Source organism: Rattus norvegicus, chromosome 15 (assembly GCF_021556685.1).
Source record: "Rattus norvegicus strain SHRSP/BbbUtx chromosome 15, alternate assembly SHRSP_T2T, whole genome shotgun sequence".
In the NCBI taxonomy this organism is placed as follows: Eukaryota; Metazoa; Chordata; class Mammalia; order Rodentia; family Muridae; genus Rattus; species Rattus norvegicus.
This window is the reverse complement of record NC_141548.1, coordinates 54,818,680-54,841,612: the sequence shown is the minus strand read 5'-3', so window position 1 is coordinate 54,841,612 and position 22,933 is coordinate 54,818,680. Positions and strand designations below refer to the sequence as shown.

The window sequence follows — 22,933 nt, the reverse complement described above, 5'->3', positions numbered from 1 at the left end:
TCTAGCTATATATTAAATTCCTTTCATTAATATTTCATGGTTTTCTATTTCATATTTTCAACTCATATTTATTTCAAAATATTTTATTTCTGTAGTTGTGGTAGATGACATAGTTCTTGGGATTATTTTTCAGAATATTCATTGCTAGTGTGTTAAAAAAAAAAAAACGTTTTTATCATTCATGGGGTCTGAGTCCTGGGCCTCAGACATGCTATGTGAGCCTTGTCTTAAAGAGCCACATCGAGAGTCCCAAACCACTGCATTTTGGGGGTTATCTGTAGGCTATAACTTGGCTATACCTACGAATTCTAAGTTGTCTAGTGGAATCTTCAGAGTTTTCTACATATGCTATTGTGTCAACAACAATATTTATATTTCTTCTCTTTCCTTGCATGGCATATCGGAAACTCATCTTGACTGCACATGAGTACAGCCCCAAGTGGAACATTAGGCTTTTAGGAAGGTGCTGTGGTCCTTGAAAGGCAGCAGAAGAATCAGCATTAGCTGTGAGATGAAAGACCACCTAACCCCCAGGAAGTCAACGCATCACAGCTAAAAAAAATAAGACCGATAGATGAAACAGATGACAGGCATAAAGAGGTGATTTCCCAAGAGTCTCAGTGGCTTGTATAGCCCTGAATCAGAAGTGGACTGGTAGCATCAGTCAAAATGGGCAGTTGTTCACAGTGACCCCATGTGGTTACAGGAGGTAATGACAATCTCAGTGCATCTTGCGTTCCTGTGTCAGGGGCGGCCTAGACAAATGCTGAACTTCTTCCTAGTTTGATATCTGAGAGTTTGCTTAGATTATTTTGGTGGTGGTGGTGGTGGTGTTGCTGCTGTTGTTGAAATGAAAAAGAAAAATAGAGCTATAATTTCCCTTGGCATAAATAATTTAAACTGGGTTGTGTTTTCTAGTTGCTGTTGTTCCTGTTGCTGCTGTTGCTACTGCTACTGCTGGTGGTGGTGGTGATGACAAGGACGACAACGACGACGATGACGATGACGACAACAATGACGATGATGACGACGACAACGACAACGACGAAGACGACGACGCTTGTAATCATTTTCATGGAAATGTCCATGCCTGTAAACATTATTGAGGAGGAAATCGTGGTAAAATTCTGGAACTCAGTAGACGGTCGCAGCTATCCTTGTTAATGTGGGAGTCGGGGCTTGTATGTCCTGTCTAATCCAGAACATTTATTCTGGATCTCACCAGCCCAGAAACACAACCAGCACAGAACCCAAGAGCCCTGCATAGCACAGGTTTGAAATGCCTTTGTGACTATGGAAATCTGTTGGAGGTTCTCCTTTCAAGGTGATATCACCACATTCTGTGCAGATCAGAGGCATCTTTAAGAATATGGACAGGGAATGCCGAAGTTGGGGACAGAAGAAATGGGCTGAAAATTTTTTCTCCAAAAGACCGTGTAACCTTTTGATAAAGGTACTGTAGTGGGAGATGTTAGTCAGAACTTACAAGAAATAGATGGGTCTGAATTTAGTTCTAAATACTATTTGTGAATCATTATTTAAAAAAATACATATATTACAGGGGTAACTCAGTTTTAATCTCTTGTAAATGTGTTTATCATTACAACGTTCTAAACACTTTTCTCTTGAAGAAGTTCTTTTATACCTAATTTTATCCCTTAAGCCCAGTTTATGAAGCTTATTTTAATTGAAATTCTACCACAGAGAAGAAAATTTAAACTTATGATGAAAAATCATGTTTCTAAGCTAATACTTAGGGGACATCTGGCAAAAGAAATTTTTACAGAAAACTACCCAGCATTTCTTCTGGATTTCAAACAAAACAACTCTCTAAGCATTCTCCAAGTAAAAGCCTGCTGGAATACATTATTTTTAACAAAAAAAAATGGGATTTAAGCATTTTAATGAGTTTAATATCTTCAAGGTATTTTTTTAAAGAAAATTTGGGATAAAAATGAAACAGGAACATTTGCAATTTAACCTGGGTTTCTTTCAACAATTCTAGAGGGAAATTTTTAGTATAAAATAAAACATTTTTTAACCAAAAAAGAAAGGGCTCTGAGTTTAAGTAATATACTTGCTACAGCAGCCACAGGTGAATCTTCAGTAGGGACCGGAAGGAAAGATGACGTTGCTGGTAAAATGCTGAAACCCCACCCTGTAACCCATGAATGTGGGCTTGGCAATTGTTCCACCTCAGCATCCCCTGGTAACAGACATGAGATGCAGGCTGACTCCCTGCTACAGAGCGTCAGTTTTGGTGAGGTAGCTCCCCTGGTTTTAGGTTGAGCTCCATGTCAGGGACTGAAGTATAAGCAACCAGCAGTCAGCAAGGGAAAGCCAGGGTTCTATTGGAAGTGGTGGTCAGCAATACTGTCACCAGAGAGCATCGGCAGTAAATGTAGGAGACTTAGGAAGCAGTGTGAACCCACACAGTGGAGGTCTGCAAGCACATTGGGGCCTAACAGTATCTCACCAACTCAATGATCAGGTTTCTGAATGGAGACCCACATTCTTTAAAAGGCAGAAAATATTTAAAATATTTGAACAAGAAAAAAAGGATGGGTGCTAAATGAGGAAACTTTTTGGTTATGCTATGGAGAAACTCAAACAATTGACAAGCTCGTGCTCTGATGAATGCAATGATGATTGGGTTAACATTAAACAAGTCCCATTATGATTTTAGAGGAGACAGCTAGGAACTACCTTAATACAAGAGCAGGGAAGACAGAATTTTCCATACCTCCCTATTTGCAAGTCCATCCCCCTCAAGCTGCGTCTAAGAAAGTATCATATAATAGCACACAGCTGTGGCCGAGTGTCCATCTTCAGGTTCCTTGCCCCTCCCTCTCAGCCCAGAACACAAACCTGAGAATTAAATGAACCAATGGGGAGAGGGGGAGAGCAGTCGGCATGACCCAACTATTCAAATGAGTTTTTCCTCCCTTTCTTGAGTCCAGGTTCAGCAAGGAGCCATCCAAGAGAAGCATTTTGCTTGCTCAACTACAAGACACTCTAGACTCTTCTTATCTCACTAGGCAGAGGTAAACAGTCATTCCTCCATGTGCTACTTGAGGGAAATACAGAATGCAAAGATGGGGTTGTCAGATAAACAATAAGATGGAGGAGAATTTATTACCCTGAAGAAATTATCATTCACTGTTTCTGTGTTTTGTTGTTGGAACCAGCGACCTGGAGAGACCAACAGAATGGAGAGCTGGTGGCAGAGGGCACAGTGATAATGGGCGGGAGAACAGCTGGACTTGACCCCTCATGCGGTGCTTCTCAAGACCCTCCTGACACTGAAGAGGTCCAGTGCTAAGAGCCTGTGGAATGGGATCTCCAGGGAGAACTCTGTGAATGCTAATGAGGAAAATAAGAAACTCTGGAGGGAGACAGGAGGGAGAGAGAGAAGCCATGGCAGGACAATAGAGGCTGACAAAGATCTCGCTCTGTGTATTTGCAGGTTGTTATCAATGTTCTTAAGGGATGGATGGTACTGGGCTTTGTATGTTTAAGTGGGCAATTATATCTTATCAGTTGGATCTAAAAAAAAAAAAAAGAAACTCTGAGGGGCTCCAAAATTTTTTTCCTGCACATATTTCTCCCAAAGAGCTGTTATTTAAATATTCTTGCCCAATATAAAAGCACAAGAGCCGGAAATGGGTTTAGGAGTCTTTCCTTTGCAGCAAAAATGAGAGAGAGATCGATGGGACAAGGTAGTAAATGACAATTCACTCAAAGAATTGCTCCTGTCTAAAGGAAAGCAGTGGAAGAATTTTCCAGAGGTGCTTGTCCCCTGTTAGACAAGGACTTTTCTAGAGCAATGACTCCTGCCTAGACTGTAATCTTCAGCTTGGACTTGTGAGCCAAGTAAAAGGTACTTGGCAGAAGCTCAAAGAATCCCTTTTCTTTAAGCAGGATGCTTCAAATAAGGCAGTAAGGGTGGGGAGTGCCTGGCCTCACCCTGAATTATCAAAGCTAGAATCAGAGGGGACCAAGAGGATGTTATGTCAAACATTCTGGGTACCTATCCAAGGGCATGTAAACCATGATCAAGAGGCAGAAGTTATAAGAACAACATTCATCTACATCAGAGCTAAAATCAAGTGTATTTGGGGTCCCACACAAATAAGAATTAATAATTATTCAGTCGATAAGCCTTCCTTCTCATATGGTTTCACTATAGCATTAGTTACATATTTAAATTACAATCAAATGCCAAAAGCAAAAACCACAGAAGAATAATAGACACATTTTTACTTCATCAAATTAAAAATCCTTTATGCTCCCATGGATATGGTCAAAGTATGAAGTAGTACTTCTGTTATGGAAGAAATATTTAAATGTCTTTAACCTTCCAAGGAACTTGAATACTTACTATATGGAGAGATCTCACAAGTAAATAATAATAAAAAAAAAATCACTCAGTAAATGATTTGGCAAATGAGCCCAAAGTATGAAAATGGCCAATGTGTTCATTAGAAGATAGTTAACATCTTTAGCTGTCAAGAAAAATGTGAAATGAAATCACAATATCAGTGTCACACACATTTAGACAGCAAGTAATAACAGGTAGTGTGAGCGCAGAGAAAGTGGCACCCTGGTGTGATGCCTGTGAGGCCCCAGGTAGTGCAGTTGCCTGGAAAAACAACACATAGTTGCTAAATGAACCAAAAATTCAACCCTTCAACATTCACCTAATGGAATGAAAATGCACATCACACAAAAAACTGAATCGTATGCTGCCTGTGATATCAACCTTAGCAAAAATTGCTCATTCTTATATATCATATACAAAACACTATTCGGGTCTCAGGTAGAAAACCCTAAGGAACCCAAATACACACCTAGAAAACACAACCCCCTATCAGAGTTAATAAATGAATTTAGAGAAGTTTCAGAATGAAATAATCAGCATATAAAAATCAGTAGTGTTTCCATATACTAATTATAAACTATCATGGAAATAATCTCCTGATATCAAAAAATAGGAATAAATTTGAACAATGAAGATGAAAGATTTTACACTTAAAAATATAAAACACTGATAAAAGAAGACACGAATAAATGGTAAGATATCATATGTCAGAGTCTCTATTCTAAGAATGTCCATAGTATTCAAAGTGATCTACATCATCTCTACTTAAATCTGAATGGCATTTTCATATGAACAGAAAAATAACCCTACAATATGAATAGATTACAAAAGGCAAACTAGCCAAACCATCTTGAACAAAAAAAGTTAAAGCGCCATGCTGCCTGACTTCAAAATACGTGACAGAGTGATGTAATCAAACCGCCATGAACCTGCAGCAAAACAGAAATATGGACCAATGGATCAGACTAGAAAGACCAAAAATAAAACCATAAGTTGATGGTCAACTGATCAACTAAAGTGTCAAGAAGATGTAATGGAGAAAGGACAGTCTCCTCAATAAATGGTGTTAAAAAATGGATGCTCACATGCTGAATTCTTAACTCTTGGCATGTACAAAAATTAACTCGAAACAGATTAAACACTTAAATATAACACATGAGCCTAATCCTGGTAGATGAGGACATAGAGAAAAGCTATGCAGTGCTGGCCTGACCCATAAATTTGGGGACATGGCTCTAAAGGCACAAAGAAGAGCAAATGCAAACAAATAGGATTTTATCCAACTAGAGGGTTTCCATGCAGCAAAGATGACAAGGAAGTGAAGAAGATTGGAGAAAGGGGGAAATATCTACAGAATGGACATCTAACTCAGGGTTAATCGCCCCAGTGTAAAAGGAATTCAAAAACTACAATAGTAAGGAAATGACCCAATGTTAAAATGACTTCGGAGTTCTGCTGGGCATTTCACAAAAGAAGATGAATAAATAGCAGGTATATAAACAAAACGTTTATCACTATTCAAAAAGGAAATGCGAATTTAAACCATAAAAAAGGGTCTCTCCTTACCATTAGGTGGTCTACTATCACAAAGGCAAAAGATGGCTGTGGGGTGGAGGGGGTATCCTAGAAATCAGTGGAACCACTATAGCAAATAATCTAGAGGGTATTCACAAGCCTGGAAACAGAAACACTACCTGCCACCAAGCTCAGTTCTGGGTACACAGCCAAGGGACATGAAGCCAGTCGAACTGCACATCCATGTTCAATGCAACACTATGTGCAACTGCAAAGAAACCGAGGTAACTAAGTGCCCATCAAATGAAGAGCAGAGGAAGGAAATGGGAGTGTGTGTGTATAGAACAGAAGTCGTTCCCACGAACGAGAAAGAAAGAAAGAAATCTGATTATTTGCCCTGCATGAATGAACCTGGAGAACATGGTACTGATAGTTCAGGCATATAAGGACAAAGGCATGTAATCTCGTTTGCACCCGGAATCCAAAGGAGAGACTAGAAGAGTGAATCCCAGAGACAAGAGATGAAGAGTTCAGTGGGAATGGAGAGGATCAGTCAAAGGGTACAAAACTCTGTTTAGATAGTGAGGATAATTCTATAATTTTATAGTATGGTAGCTGTATAAGTTAGGGTTGCTATAGCTGTGATTAACACTAATGTAAAGCAACTTGGAAAGGAGGAGTTGATTGGCCTACATCACTATAGGTCATCATCTAAGGAAATTAGGGCTGGAACGAAAGACAGGAAGCTAGGTTTAAAGCAGAGACCATGTTTTTGAACAGAGAACACTGCTGCCTTGCTCCTCATGGTGTGCTCAGTCTGCTTTATTATACAACTCAGGACCACTGTCTTAGGATAACACCACTCACAGTGGACTATGGAGATGTCAAGGCCCTTTGGGTCCTATTTAATGTCATATCAATTATCAATATTAATAATTAACTAAGACAATGCCCTACAGAGTTGCCTGAAGGCAATATGAATGGAGGCTTTTTCTTAATTAAGGTTCTTCCGCTCAGACGACTCTTAACTTGGGTCAAGTTGACAAAAAAACTTGCCAGTACAAATGTCCTTTGTCAACATGACACACAAACACATCGCTATTCAACTACAACCTTTCCTTTCTCATTTGTTCCCAAAACATGTTAATATTAATGTCTCATTAAAAAAACATATTCCAAACCTTGAAAGTTGCATCATCTTTAAAATTTCAAATACTTTAAAAGTTGTCTCTCCATTTATGTAGAGAGAAAGAGTTTAGATTGAGACTCCCACCAGGTCCTTCTCCTCAGAGCTTGGGGGTCCCACAAAAGAGGGGGCAGGAAGACTATAGAAGTCAAAAGGGATAAAGGATAACAGGAGAATACAGCCCACTGACTCAACTAAGCAGGGCTCACATGGACTCACAGAGACTGGTTTGGCAAGCCTGGGGCCTACAAGGATCTGCACCAGGTCCTCTGTGTATTTGTTGTGGCTGTCAGCTTGGTGTTTCTATGGGACTCCTAACTGTAGGAACAGGTATGCCTCTGACTCTTTCTCCTGCTCTTGGGATTCCTTTTCTCTTGTTGGGTTGCCTTGTCCAGCCTCAGTGTAAGGGTCTTTGCTTTGAATTGTTGTATTTTATTTTGTCCTCTTTGGTTATTGTCTCTTGGAGGTCTGCTTTTTTTCTGAAGGGAGATAGATGAGGAGTGGATCCAGAGGAGAGTTGACATTGGAGGGAGCTGGGAGGGGAAGAGGGACAGAAAATGTGATTGGGATGCAATGTATGAGAACAGAATCCATTTTCAATATTCAAAAAGTTCTGTTTCTCCAAAATTCTAAAGTCTCTTCACTGTGGGTTCCTGTAAAATCAAAAATATATTAAAAGAAGATTTAAAAAAAATCCAAGTCATGGTTACAATTTTAAAAAGCAGAACAAAAGTTTAACCGTGTAAAAGTTTAGTACTTGAAGCCTGAGACTTGCTTGAACCCTGGACTCCAATGGCTTTGGCAGCTCTGTTTCTCTAGCTCAACTACTCACAGCAAAAACTGCTTGTCTCCTAGAAACAGGATGGCTTCATCCACTGCTGCTTCTGTCCTTGGTGGTCATCCCATGGTACTCTAATCATGACCACTTCAATCCTGGGACTTCTAGTGCAACTAAGGGTGTACCATCACCAATGGCCTCTCCTGGCTTTTCGTGGTGCCAAGCCTCAGCTGCTCTCCAGGACTCCTTCCTATATTCGAAACCATTACCACCTGTGAGATTCTTTGATGTTGCCAAATTTGGCTGTCAGCAGGAGGTACAGCCTTGGCTTCTTCTGGACAACAGCTTCTGTGTGTTGGCATTGAAGAGACATTTAACTAGAAGATTTCACTTCAGTGATGTTGGTTTCTTCTTAAGTACAGCATTCTTCAGCCCCAGCTGACCAGAACCACAGATTCTTAATGGGAAATATCAAACAACCCCAAATGACTAAGAGACTCTCAAAACTTCCCTCTGAAACATCACAAGCCAGGCATTCATCATCCGTAGGGCTTATCATTCTTATGTTCCAACCTCCCTACAACAGCCCACTGAGCTCTGAACACACAAAGGATTTTCCATCCCTTAGTTTAAAGGCCACCACAGTCTTCCCAAAAGCATGTGGTCCAGTCTGTCAGCAAGAGTCATGGCACCATGAAAGGTACCAATTTCTGTCCTAGTGAGGCTCTCTATTGCTGTGGTGAAATACTATGAGCAAATGAAACGAGAGAGTTCATTTTGCTTACGCTTCCGCATCACAGTCCTTCCTTGAAGGAAATCAAGGTAGGAACCTGGAGTCGAGCAGAGGCCATGGAGGAATATGCTTACTGGTTTGCTCCTTGTGGCTTGCTCAGCCTGCCCAGAGATGGCAGTTCCTCCCATGGGCTGGGTCCACTCAAATCAATCATTTGTTTAAAAAAAAAATGCCCTACAGACTACCTATTGGCAGTCTGGGTGGAGACATTTTCTCGCTCCTCTCAAATGACTCTAGTTTGTGTTGAGTTGACAAACAAACAAACAACACCAACAAAAATGACTAGCCAGCACAATAACTAATCATGATAATGAATTAAAATAAAATAATTTTAAAATTATTGAATGTAGACTTTAAATACTTTTACCATAAAAACATAAATAAGTATGTTTGGCCAGTGAGATTGCTCAGCAGGTAAAAGTGCTTACTGACAACCTAATTTGGATCCCCAGGACCCATGTTGTGGTAAGACGGAAAGAATCAACTTCTTCTGACCGCCACACAAATGTCATGGCATATGTGCACACATGCACATGCAACTAGATAAACAAGTATCGTAAAAACAAGGATGTTAAGGAATGTACATGGTAATTAGTGTGATGTACATTTCAAAATATAAACATATATTGATATATAGCTTTATCTGGCATAAATATATTCAGTTCTTCTTAAATTATGCCTCGGTGTACCTGGAAGAAAAATTAACAAAATATAAACAAACCATCTAACTGAAAAATAGATCAACAGAATGTGGTGTCTGTGTAAAATGAATTTTTTAGCAATGATTCAAAAGAATGAGTTATAGAAGTAGGCTATACTATACGTGAATCTTCAAGTCATAATAAATGTATGAAGGCAATGTGACTGCACACTGTCTAAATCTAGTGATATATATTTTCTCTACATATACATTTCCCTATTCTAAACATCAGTGGTTGTTCAGTGGTTGTTACAGTTGAGAGGGTGCAGTTCCATGGAAAATCAGATGTGCCTGTCTGCTAATGAGTTTAGAGGTAGTTTAAGTGGATTGCATTGTATATAAATTCTATTTCAGTAGACATGTTTAAATAGAAGGTAACAATGATGTCAGAAAACCAAAAAGACAGATATCAGTATGGACTATTCTTTCTTTTTTTTTTTAAAGAAATCCTGAGTTTCTATGGTATGTAAATGACCATCAACGAAATTATGAAGAAAATACAAAATAAAATGTGGCTTAAGCATTTTTGGTGCATTTGATCGAGGCCTGAGAAACAAAGAGAAGTTAACGGCATTTTCCTTCCAGCACAGGCATTTTTAAAATGGAGGAGAACAATCAAGTTGGTTAAAATTAAAGTCTTAATTGTTCAGCCCTTGGCTATATTTCGCAAAGACTCATAAGCACATGCCTGTGATTAGAATCTTGAGAGAATACCAAACAAACACCTTGCCAAGGGGTGGTTCTGGACAGAATTAAACCCTACCCTTTCAGATGAATATTTATTTATCATTGTCCAGTCTTTATTAGAGAAAAGCTTAGTATATTAAAAAGTTTCTAACGTTTTAACTGTTGTTCTGTCATGTCAAAAGTGATCACCATCAAAAGACTTCATCTTGTCAAATGAGGTTCAGTCAGAGGACTGTCTCTTTATAACTTTGTACTGGAAATTCTATCTAAACAAGAGGTGGACTCTTGCTCATTCTTACCAGTTAGGAACAACCAGGGCATCGTAGTTCAGTGAACAACTGGACACTAGCCAAGAGAAGCTGACATTTCGGCAGAGCTTACAACACAATGTTTAACTCACTGGGGAGATTTAAGGCAGCACAATTGGTCTCAAAATTGTGAGAGCAAAGTTGTCAGGGAAAAGCATGCCTTCGCAAAGAAACACCTACTGACAATCAAAGAGGTGGGAGGGAGGAGGGGGCGGAGGGGGAAGTGTGCATGTCAGGTCTCAAGTCAGCATAGGGAGAGAATTACTCTGACTGACTTGGTTGTCATGTGTAAATTGGCTCCTTGCAAATTTTCAGAGGAGCAGTTTCCAAAGTCTTCAAGCCAAATAAATGAATGGTTTAGTTGGAGAAGGAAACAGTTTTCAATGTGTGCATATAATATACATGTATATCTACAATATGCAGACTTATTTATATATTTTTGAAAATATATTTATGTACTTTATGGTTATCTTGCATTTCATCTATACACCACAATTTTAAGCCTGACTACTATAGTCATATATACCTATATATCTAGATATAGATATAGACGTAGATATCTAGATGTCTCTCCAACACACCCTAAGTAAATCTTGAGTACAGAAAAAGCCACATTGTCTAAATTGACTGTGTCTCCCCACATACAAAGAGAGAATCTACTGTACTTTTTCTCACACACCTTCCCCTCATTCCTCCACCACATACTCTCTCCAGTCGCTAAGAGGAAAGACACAGCACTCTCTTGGTTATGTGAGATGTAAAATAAATGCTATGGAAAGCAACAAAGTGAAAACTAATCAGAGGGTTGTCTCTTTATAATTTTGTATTGGAAATTCTATCTAAACAGTGGTTTTGCTCAAAGACAGAAATCTGGGGGTCTCTATGAGGAGTGTTTTACTTCTCAGTAGGAGTGGCTCTCACACCTGGCTCAACGCTGCGAAAAGCCACACTCTCTTGAACATCATTTTAGCATCTCTAATTATCGCCCTTCTGAGTCTCAACAAAAGGGAAGTGCTCACACTCATGTAATCTAGAGAAAAGCACTGATTGGACTCAGAACTAGACAATAATTGGTTTGTACCTCCCTTGGAGGTGCTAGGTAGACAATGGGTACCCCCAGCATCCTTCATTAGCAAGTGTGAACAGTGCCCCAGTTCCTGAGTCTTTAAGGAGAAGCCAGCTTACCTCTTTGACCAGTATCCAACCCTGCAACGGGTTATGATGCAGACATCACATCCCACAGTGCCTCTCACACCTGCAGCAGGAGCGCCTTCAGGCCTTCCCTGCTGCCTCTGCTCAGCGGTTCAGTGCAAAGGCTATAAAACTTGAAATTGCATGAGAGAGCCCTTCCACCTGCAACTACGAAATGATTTAGCCAGCATAGCTCTGAGGATGAACTCAGAACAGAACCCACTATTCAGAGAGAGAGTCTGCTCTGGGCAACTTTGAGAAGGAAATAAAAAGGAGATTATGATTAAGCCTCTAAATGACATGATAGTTTAAAAATAAGCACAGGACCAGGTCAGCCCAGTGGATGCTAAAATGAAATAAGAAGGTAGTCATTTTTACAAGCCAAGATACTGGAGAATTCTTCTTTAATAATTGGGCAATACTGTCTATGAAGAAATATTTTGAGCAAAGTTTTTAAGTAGAGGAAAGGAAAGGATTCCAAAATTTTTTTAACATTGCCTGTGGGAATTTCTGGGAAACCGAGTCATCTAGCCATCTCCGTTGGGGAAGAACATTTCTTATCATTCATCAGTCATTCCATAAAGGTCTCAGGTTCAACGGCTTGTTGCAATCAGGAAAACAGAAGCAAGCAAGAAGAACACATACAGAACTTTACACATGGCAGTTATTAGCTGCTGCTGGACAGGGTTAAAATTCAGTTATCTCCACCTCCCCAATGCCTTGAGTTCTTAGATATATTGCAAGGGAGAGGGGGAGTTCAATATTCGGTAGTTTGGGGAATTTCCATCACATAATCACATTAGCTATATAGTATTTTAGTCAGTTTTTATTATAACCATTGCAGTAAGAAATAAAGTTAACATAAAACATAAAAGAGTGTTATTTGCTCTGTTTTAATCCTGGCATTTCTTTTCTGAGGGTTTCTTTAAAAACCTAGCTTTGCCCAGCATTGTGGCATATACCTTTAACCCCAGTGCTCAAGAAGCAGAAGCAGATGAATGGATCTCTGAGTCAGACCAGCCTGGTCTACAAAGTTCTTTTTAACCCTGTCCAGCAATAGCTATTTACTGAGACACACACATACACACACACACACACACACACACACACACACACACACACACACACATACACACACTTCTACATTTGTTGTTCTTGCTTGATTTTGCTTTTCTGATTGCGAAGAACAGCCAGGGCTACACAGAAAAACCCCGGTCTCTAAAACAAAAACAAAAGTTAAAGTCTCTCTGGTCTTATTTCCTGTAGGGAGCATCCATTCTAGTTTATGGATCCTTTGTACTGGGGAAGGCTCCCTTTATAAGAGTCTAGGACTCAAGGATGTGGATTTAAAAGTCCACTCAAACCTTTAAAAGAGGCCTTTACCCATGCAAGTGAGTGATTTGCATTTCAAATGCCAAAGAAACACATTTCTTTTGACAGTGACCACAATCCAGCAATGACTCCTCCCACTCATGTAGGAGAACTGGCTTTCCAGTCTTCTGGTATAAACTTGGTTTTACATTCTCAAAGACCCAAGTACAGAGAAATTTTAATCCAGCCACATGGCTGGCTCTGATCACATCCAAAGACCAAAGATCTATGTCTATGTAATTTTTTTTTTCTTGGTTCTTTTTTTTTTTTCAGAGCTGGGGACCGAACCCAGGGCCTTGCGCTTCCTAGGCAAGCGCTCTACCACTGAGCTAAATCCCCAACCCCATGTCTATGTAATTTGACTGGAATGCAGGACCACCTTTAATCCCTTTGGCTGGAATCCATTAGTTCACACCACTAATCCAAAATGATACTGTCTAATTGAGGGGCAGACAAAGTGACAACTCAGAGAAAGATGTAACAGAATGAGTCAGAGAGAGGATATGTCCAAATCTCAAGAGAAAAGCTATTTGAGAGTCATGAGTTGGGAATCAGAACAGTGAAGTGGAGTTGAGTTTTTTCTGGCAGTTCATTCAGTACAGGTCATCAGAGGCAGCTGAAGCTAGAGAATAGGGAGCCAGAAAATTAGAACAAATTGCTAGAATTAGTTTGAGGCCAAGCAGAGCAATTCAGTGAGAAACTGGGAGAAGTCAAATTCAAGCAGACATTTTGAAAAGGAGTTTTCAGCCAAGATGACTGAGTTAAACCAGCCAGCCAGAGTTCAGTAAGAGCTACAAAAGCTGAGCTTCAGCAGCCGGCCTCTGAGATGACAATTACATCAGGAAAATAAAAATTACTTTTATAAGCAAGGACCTGTTAAGCAATCAATGTTAGACTACAAAGAATGGATGGTAAGAAGAGAAGGGGGCATCAGTGCTTCTCATGTTGTTATGTTTATTGCGACTGTGAAAATCTGTTCTGTCTGGAGATGAGATCTCCATATTGGAGGCATATGGAGATCTCCATATCCTGAGGCTAATGCATGTAGTATTTGCAGTGGTGTCCAAGCCAGCTTAAGTAGAATGTAGAGTAATTAGAGTTCTGAGAGCAACAATCAAGCACTTCAGAATTAAGCAATACCTATAAAGGAAACATAAGAGAAATTAATCTCTCTAATAGAAAAATGGAATAAATCCTTGGCAAGGCAAGACTTTCAATAACACAAGGAAATTAGTCAAAGCTCTTGGAATATTGTAACATCCTAATTGAGCAGAAAGACCTCATCTCTAGGGAAAGCCAGTCTGAAGGGTGTGTCTTGGGGAAATTCTTTGTTAACCAACTGAAGAAATTATTCCAAGCAGAGTCTCCCTTAGTGGGTGAAAAGCAGTTCTGAACAAATACAGACCTTAGTCACAAGACTATAGCACAAAATAAGACTTAGTGTTCCAAGAGTGGGCAATTTTTAAAAAGAACTCTGGTACATAATCAAAAACATTATATAATCTCCTGGTGATATCTGGGGCAATGTGCCATTAATCTTCCTTAGGCAAAATACATCAAGATCCACACCAAGTAAGATAAGTAAGTAGTGCACATAAATAGACTCACAGTATTTCAAATTGTACTGCCATGTGAGTTATAGAAGAAAGGATTAATTTTGTGTGTCTTAGAAATTCCAGAAATGTGACAAAAGAGTGCCAGCCAGCCAGCCAGCTCAGTGGGTACACTGATACATGCCTGATGAAAGTTGTCCTCAGACCTCCACACATATGCTATGGCACCCACATACACACACACACACACACGCACACACACACACACACATATTAAATAATAGTAATAGTAATGATGATGATGATGATGATGATGATGGTGATGATGATGATGATGATGATGATGATGATGATGATGATGATGATGATAAGTAAAAGAAACGTAACTAAGAGGCCATGGACCTCTACTTTCCCTGCATGTCTTTTTGGCCAATGAAGACAGAGTCATGTCTTATGTCCTCCCCAGCATGGGAATTGTGACTAAACCTTAGAAAAGTATATTGAATTTAAATGAATATCTCTCTATGAACCTTTCTTCCATTTACAAGTGCCACTGCCCCAGAACAAGACATCCAGGGAAGGTCAAAACCCAAGGACAAGGCTATGGTAATCAACTATATCCTTTGACTCTAAGGAATTAAAAACAAAATAGTAACAGTAGTAATAATGATCATATTATTTTAGTGCTGAAGAACAAGGACAAAGCCTCCTACATTCTGAGCAAGTATGTACTACTGAGCTGCTCCCCCCAGCACAAAGAATCTCTCATCTTAATTTTAACATTCTTTATTATTCATAATGCATCCATTGTTTAATCCTCTTTAAGATTATGAAGGCAAAAAGTTAGATTTTTGAAATTCTATCCTGTTTGAAGATTTGGTGGTAATGTTCTGGAAAGCCCTGAACAAGACAAATGATGAGATAATCCATCCGGAAAGATCAGTCCCTAAACTCATTCTCATCCCTAAATGCACTGGTGACATTAATACTAAAAAAAACAGGAATAGAGATTTTATAACATGTGTATGTACACCATGGTAGATACAGTCCAACCCCACTTTCTCTCTGCTCTGTTTCCATGCCATGACCTCATTCAAACAGAGCCACATCTATGTTCCCATTCCCACTGCCAATGAGATCACCAAGGGTCCCAGGTCCACCGCTGTCCCTTCAGTTCTACCTGATATTCCCAGTGGAGTTAAGTTGTTCTCTGTGTTTCAAGTCCTTTAGCATATGGGACAAGGTCATCCTTCTCCCACAGTGGTACAGGCGGTGTAATTGGTCTTCACTCTGTGAGGTATGGAGTACAATTTTAAAGCAAGGAAGAAAATATGAGTTTAAAGTTAAATACCCCAAGCGACAAGGACACCAAGAAAGACAGCCACAAACAGAGCATCAGCAAACACACAAGGCCACTGGGATATTTCTATTTGTTAGCGCCAAGGTCTTTTGATGTATAGGATCTGACTGATCTAGAAAGCCCAATATAAAGAAATTTAAATCTAGAGGAAAAAAAAAAACAAGAAAACAAATGACTGTCCAACGAAAAAAGCCATTCATAGAAAGTTTTCCAAAGTTGCCTCAAGGTTGCTTGATTTAGTAAAATGCCACAAGCATATTTTTTAGTTCTACTTAAAGTTACTGTATAGATGGCATTTGGATAGAGATTTTAAACTGAAGCAACAAAATCGGTAAGAGAAATGAACACTAGAAGCTAGGTTTGTGGTTTTACAGGAATATCTTCTTTAGAAATGCACATCACTTTTAAATCAAGCTCTCAAGCCATACACACCATTATACTTCTTGAACCCTTCCTATGAGATTATTTACATAAGTAGTAAGGAGACAGTTCCTTAACCTCATGCCCAGCTGAACCCTAGACTTTTCCCCTTTCAGCAACTGTGAGTCCCACTCTGGAGGAAGATGGAGGTGTGGGAAAGTCTTGCTCAGAGACCATGACCACCTTCTCCAGGACGATGGACTCCAAGAAAATAAATATACAGTAAGTTTTCTACAGAAAGTAAAACAGAAGTCAGAAAACACAGTAACAGAGGACAGTCTACACCTGAACAAAATGACACCCAGTCATGGAAGAGAGTTGCCCAAGGCCCTTGTTAGAGTGGCAGTCTGTAGGATTTCCTCAAGTTGTGGGGCCCAAAAGTTAGATGGATCCTAGGAATATACCTGACATGAATAAGTCAGAGGCTGGCCTTGACACGAACTCAAGAGTCAGTGCCAAACAAGAACACACAGACCTTGCAACTCCAGACAAAACACAAGTGTAGTGAACAAGGCTATGACCTACTCATTATGACCCAAAGCTAGTGGTAGACTGACACTGAGTCCTTTGGTATGTGGCTGGATCTCCTAATATCAGTTCTGATTGCTGATTCTGCTGCTGGTAGGCTATCAAGGAGCTCTTGGCTGGTGAGAACTGGACAGAAAACCCATTAAACTTCATCTTACAAACCTGGTCCCATCGTTCATCTTCACAACTTTTTAACTCTCTCCTCACTAGCTCTTCCCCCACACTTTACCTGTCAAATTCCTTCCATCTCTAATGATATGGTCCCCTCCATAGATTCATTTGTCCTTCCAGTTAACAGCCTTGCTTCAAGCTTGCCACCATCTTTTGTAAGAAGCATACCCTTTCAGAAACCTCCATGGCTCCACTGCTGTGTCTGAAGCCCTCAGTTTAGTACTGAGTGTTAGACGGATATCTCCTCACTAGGCCCTTCTCACATGTATCGATGTTGGTGTAATTGTAATTTGAATTGTATTTCCAAAAGAGAAAATGTAAAGTCCTGAAAACTATAAGTGAAACCCATTATTTGGAAATAGCTCTTTACGCTATAACTAAAATATAAGTTGAGACGAGGTCATACTAGAGTGGAGCAAGTTCTTAAGCCAGTGTGGTTGTTGTTCTATAAGGGAAACCGATACCAAGACATTCATGCACAGAGGGAAATCAAACAGATGTGACAATAACATGTGACCAAAACACAGAGGTGGAGTGATGTAAATAAAGCATTAGGTATCAACAAGGAAAATAAATACTATTTGATTTATTTAATGTTAGAAGGGATTTACAAAAGTATAAAAACAAAAACAAAACCTTAGAAACCAGTAAGCAATCACGACTTGATAAATTTAAGATTTAGGAATTTCAACAAATGGTAAGAAAAACACTGATTCTTTAGCAAGCATGCTCAAGTATTCCTAATACAAACAACCCCTCTTAGAGAAGGTATTTTACCTTTACTGAATTTTAAAAATAAAATTGTACTGGCTAGACTTATGTCAACTTGATACAAACTATAGTCTTCTGAGAGGAAGAAACCTCAACTGAGAAAATGCCTCTCCAGATCCAACTGTGGGTCAGCCTGTAGAGAATTTCCTTAATTGGTGATTGATGGGGAAGAGCCAAGTTCATTATAGGTGATGCCATTGCTCGGCTGGTGATCCTTGGTTCTGTAAGGAAGCAGGCCAAATAAGCCATCAGGAACAAGCCAGTTAACAGCAACACTCCATGGCCCCTGCATCAGTACCTGCCTTCACGTTCCTGCCCTGTTTGAGTTCCTGTCCTGGCTTCCTTCGGCAATGGATATTGAAGTATAAGCCAAATAAATCATTTTCTCCCCAACTTGCTTTTTTTTTTTTTTTATTAACTTGAGTATTTCTTATATACATTTCGAGTGTTATTCCCTTTCCCGGTTTCCGGGCAAACAACCCCCTCCCCCCTCCCCTTCCTTATGGGTGTTCCCCTCCCAACCCTCACCCATTGCCGCCCTCCCCCCATAGACTAGTTCACTGGGGGTTCAGTCTTAACAGGACCCAGGGCTTCCCCTTCCACTGGTGCTCTTACTAGGATATTCATTGCTACCTATGGGGTCAGAGTCCAGGGTCAGTCCATGTATAGTCTTTAGGTAGTGGCTTAGTCCCTGGAAGCTCTGGTTGCTTGGCATTGTTGTACTTTTGGGGTCTCGAGCCCCTTCAAGCTCTTCCAGTTCTTTCTCTGATTCCTTCAACAGGGGTCCTATTCTCAGTTCAGTGGTTTGCTGCTGGCATTCGCCTCTGTATTTGCTGTATTCTGGCTGTGTCTCTCAGGAGCGATCTACATCCGGCTCCTGTCGGTCTGCACTTCTTTGCTTCATCCATCTTGTCTAATTGGGTGGCTGTATATGTATGGGCCACATGTGGGGCAGGCTCTGAATGGGTGTTCCTTCAGTCTCTGTTTTAATCTTTGCCTCTCCCTTCCCAGCCAAGGGTATTCTTTTTCCTCATTTAAAAAAGGAGTGAAGCATTCACATTTTGATCATCCGTCTTGAGTTTCGTTTGTTCTAGGGATCTAGGGTAATTCAAGCATTTGGGCTAATAGCCACTTATCAATGAGTGCATACCATGTATGTCTTTCTGTGATTGGGTTAGCTCACTCAGGATGATATTTTCCAGTTCCAACCATTTGCTTACGAATTTCATAAACTCATTGTTTTTGATAGCTGAGTAATATTCCATTGTGTAGATGTACCACATTTTCTGTATCCATTCCTCTGTTGAAGGGCATCTGGGTTCTTTCCAGCTTCTGGCTATTATAAATAAGGCTGCGATGAACATAGTGGAGCACGTGTCTCTTTTATATGTTGACACATCTTTTGGGTATATGCCCAAGAGAGGTATAGCTGGATCCTCAGGCAGTTCAATGTCCAATTTTCTGAGGAACCTCCAGACTGATTTCCAGAATGGTTTTACCAGTCTGCAATCCCACCAACAATGGAGGAGTGTTCCTCTTTCTCCACATCCTCGCCAGCATCTGCTGTCACCTGAGTTTTTGATCTTAGCCATTCTCACTGGTGTGAGGTGAAATCTCAGGGTTGTTTTGATTTGCATTTCCCTTATGACTAAAGATGTTGAACATTTCTTTAGGTGTTTCTCAGCCATTCGGCATTCCTCAGCTGTGAATTCTTTGTTTAGCTCTGAACCCCATTTTTTAATAGGGTTATTTGTTTCCCTGCGGTCTAACTTCTTGAGTTCTTTGTATATTTTGGATATAAGGCCTCTATCTGTTGTAGGATTGGTAAAGATCTTTTCCCAATCTGTTGGTTGCCGTTTTGTCCTAACCACAGTGTCCTTTGCCTTACATAAGCTTTGCAGTTTTATGAGATCCCGTTTGTCGATTCTTGATCTTAGAGCATAAGCCATTGGTGTTTTGTTCAGGAAATTTTTTCCAGTGCCTATGTGTTCCAGATGCTTCCCTAGTTTTTCTTCTATTAGTTTGAGTGTGTCTGGTTTGATGTGGAGGTCCTTGATCCACTTGGACTTAAGCTTTGTACAGGGTGATAAGCATGGATCGATCTGCATTCTTCTACATGTTGCCCTCCAGTTGAACCAGCACCATTTGCTGAAAATGCTATCTTTTTTCCATTGGATGGTTTTGGCTCCTTTGTCAAAAATCAAGTGACCATAGGTGTGTGGGTTCATTTCTGGGTCTTCAATTCTATTCCATTGGTCTATCTGTCTGTCTCTGTACCAATACCATGCAGTTTTTATCACTATTGCTCTGTAATACTGCTTGAGTTCAGGGATAGTGATTCCCCCTGAAGTCCTTTTATTGTTGAGGATAGCTTTAGCTATCCTGGGTTTTTTGTTATTCCAGATGAATTTGCAAATTGTTCTGTCTAACTCTTTGAAGAATTGGATTGGTATTTTGATGGGGATTGCATTGAATCTGTAGATTGCTTTTGGTAAAATGGCCATTTTTACTATATTAATCCTGCCAATCCATGAGCATGGGAGATCTTTCCATCTTCTGAGGTCTTCTTCAATTTCTTTCCTCAGTGTCTTGAAGTTCTTATTGTACAGATCTTTTACTTGCTTGGTTAAAGTCACACCGAGGTACTTTATATTATTTGGGTCTATTATGAAGGGTGTCGTTTCCCTAATTTCTTTCTCGGCTTGTTTCTCTTTTGTATAGAGGAAGGCAACTGATTTATTTGAGTTAATTTTATACCCAGCCACTTTGCTGAAGTTGTTTATCAGCTTTAGTAGTTCTCTGGTGGAACTTTTGGGATCACTTAAATATACTATCATGTCGTCTGCAAATAGTGATATTTTGACCTCTTCTTTTCCGATCTGTATCCCCTTGATCTCCTTTTGTTGTCTGATTGCTCTGGCTAGAACTTCAAGAACTATATTGAATAAGTAGGGAGAGAGTGGGCAGCCTTGTCTAGTCCCTGATTTTAGTGGGATTGCTTCAAGTTTCTCTCCATTTAGTTTAATGTTAGCAACTGGTTTGCTGTATATGGCTTTTACTATGTTTAGGTATGGGCCTTGAATTCCTATTCTTTCCAGGACTTTTATCATGAAGGGGTGTTGAATTTTGTCAAATGCTTTCTCAGCATCTAATGAAATGATCATGTGGTTTTGTTCTTTCAGTTTGTTTATATAATGGATCACGTTGATGGTTTTCCGTATATTAAACCATCCCTGCATGCCTGGGATGAAGCCTACTTGATCATGGTGGATGATTGTTTTGATGTGCTCTTGAATTCGGTTTGCCAAAATTTTATTGAGTATTTTTGCGTCGATATTCATAAGGGAAATTGGTCTGAAGTTCTCTTTCTTTGTTGTGTCTTTGTGTGGTTTAGGTATAAGAGTAATTGTGGCTTCGTAGAAGGAATTCGGTAGTGCTCCATCTGTTTCAATTTTGTGGAATAGTTTGGATAATATTGGTATGAGGTCTTCTATGAAGGTTTGATAGAATTCTGCACTAAACCCGTCTGGACCTGGGCTCTTTTTGGTTGGGAGACCTTTAATGACTGCTTCTATTTCCTTAGGAGTTATGGGGTTGTTTAACTGGTTTATCTGTTCCTGATTTAACTTCGATACCTGGTATCTGTCTAGGAAATTGTCCATTTCCTGAAGATTTTCAAATTTTGTTGAATATATGTTTTTATAGTAAGATCTGATGATTTTTTTTAATTTCCTCTGAATCTGTAGTTATGTCTCCCTTTTCATTTCTGATTTTGTTAATTTGGACGCACTCTCTGTGTCCTCTCGTTAGTCTGGCTAAGGGTTTATCTATCTTGTTGATTTTCTCAAAGAACCAACTTTTGGTTCTGTTGATTCTTTCTATGGTCCTTTTTGTTTCTACTTGGTTGATTTCAGCTCTGAGTTTGATTATTTCCTGCCTTCTACTCCTCCTGGGTGTATTTGCTTCTTCTTGTTCTAGAGCTTTTAGGTGTGCTGTCAAGCTGCTGACATATGCTCTTTCCTGTTTCTTTCTGCAGGCACTCAGCGCTATGAGTTTTCCTCTTAGCACAGCTTTCATTGTGTCCCATAAGTTTGGGTATGTTGTATCTTCATTTTCATTAAATTCTAAAAAGTTTTTAATTTCTTTCTTTATTTCTTCCTTGACCAGGTTATCCTTGAGTAGAGCATTGTTCAATTTCCACGTATATGTGGGCATTCTTCCCTTATTGTTATTGAAGACCAGTTTTAGGCCGTGGTGGTCCGATAGCACGCATGGGATTATTTCTATCTTTCTGTACCTGTTGAGGCCCGTTTTTTGACCAATTATATGGTCAATTTTGGAGAAAGTACCATGAGGAGCTGAGAAGAAGGTATATCCTTTTGCTTTAGGATAGAATGTTCTATAAATATCCGTTAAGTCCATTTGGCTCATGACTTCTCTTAGTCTGTCGACATCACTGTTTAATTTCTGTTTCCATGATCTGTCCATTGATGAGAGTGGGGTGTTGAAATCTCCCACTATTATTGTGTGAGGTGCAATGTGTGTTTTGAGCTTTAGTAAGGTTTCTTTTACGTATGTAGGTGCCCTTGTATTTGGGGCATAGATATTTAGGATTGAGAGTTCATCTTGGTGGATTTTTCCTTTGATGAATATGAAGTGTCCTTCCTTATCTTTTTTGATGACTTTTAGTTGAAAATTGATTTTATTTGATATTAGAATGGCTACTCCAGCTTGCTTCTTCCGACCATTTGCTTGGAAAGTTGTTTTCCAGCCTTTCACTCTGAGGTAGTGTCTGTCTTTGTCTCTGAGGTGTGTTTCCTGTAGGCAGCAGAATGCAGGGTCCTCGTTGCGAATCCAGTTTGTTAATCTATGTCTTTTTATTGGGGAGTTGAGGCCATTGATATTGAGAGATATTAAGGAATAGTGATTATTGCTTCCTGTTATATTCATATTTGGATGTGAGGTTATGTTTGTGTGCTTTCATTCTCTTTGTTTTGTTGCCAAGACGATTAGTTTCTTGCTTCTTCTAGGGTATAGCTTGCCTCCTTATGTTGGGCTTTACCATTTATTATCCTTTGTAGTGCTGGATTTGTAGAAAGATATTGTGTAAATTTGGTTTTGTCATGGAATATCTTGGTTTCTCCATCAATGTTAATTGAGAGTTTTGCTGGATACAGTAACCTGGGCTGGCATTTGTGTTCTCTTAGGGTCTGTATGACA

The 22,933-nt window shown here is 39.6% G+C and overlaps 1 long non-coding RNA gene across 1 annotated transcript; it reads left to right on the top strand.

The window, feature by feature from the left end:
- Window positions 1–1,025: 1,025 nt before the first annotated feature.
- LOC102547539 (uncharacterized) lies at window positions 1,026–3,560 on the top strand. Its single transcript, XR_015639135.1, has 3 exons — window positions 1,026–1,453; window positions 2,961–3,044; window positions 3,189–3,560. It is a non-coding gene; the product is annotated as an uncharacterized LOC102547539 (long non-coding RNA).
- The last annotated feature ends 19,373 nt before the right edge of the window (window positions 3,561–22,933 follow it).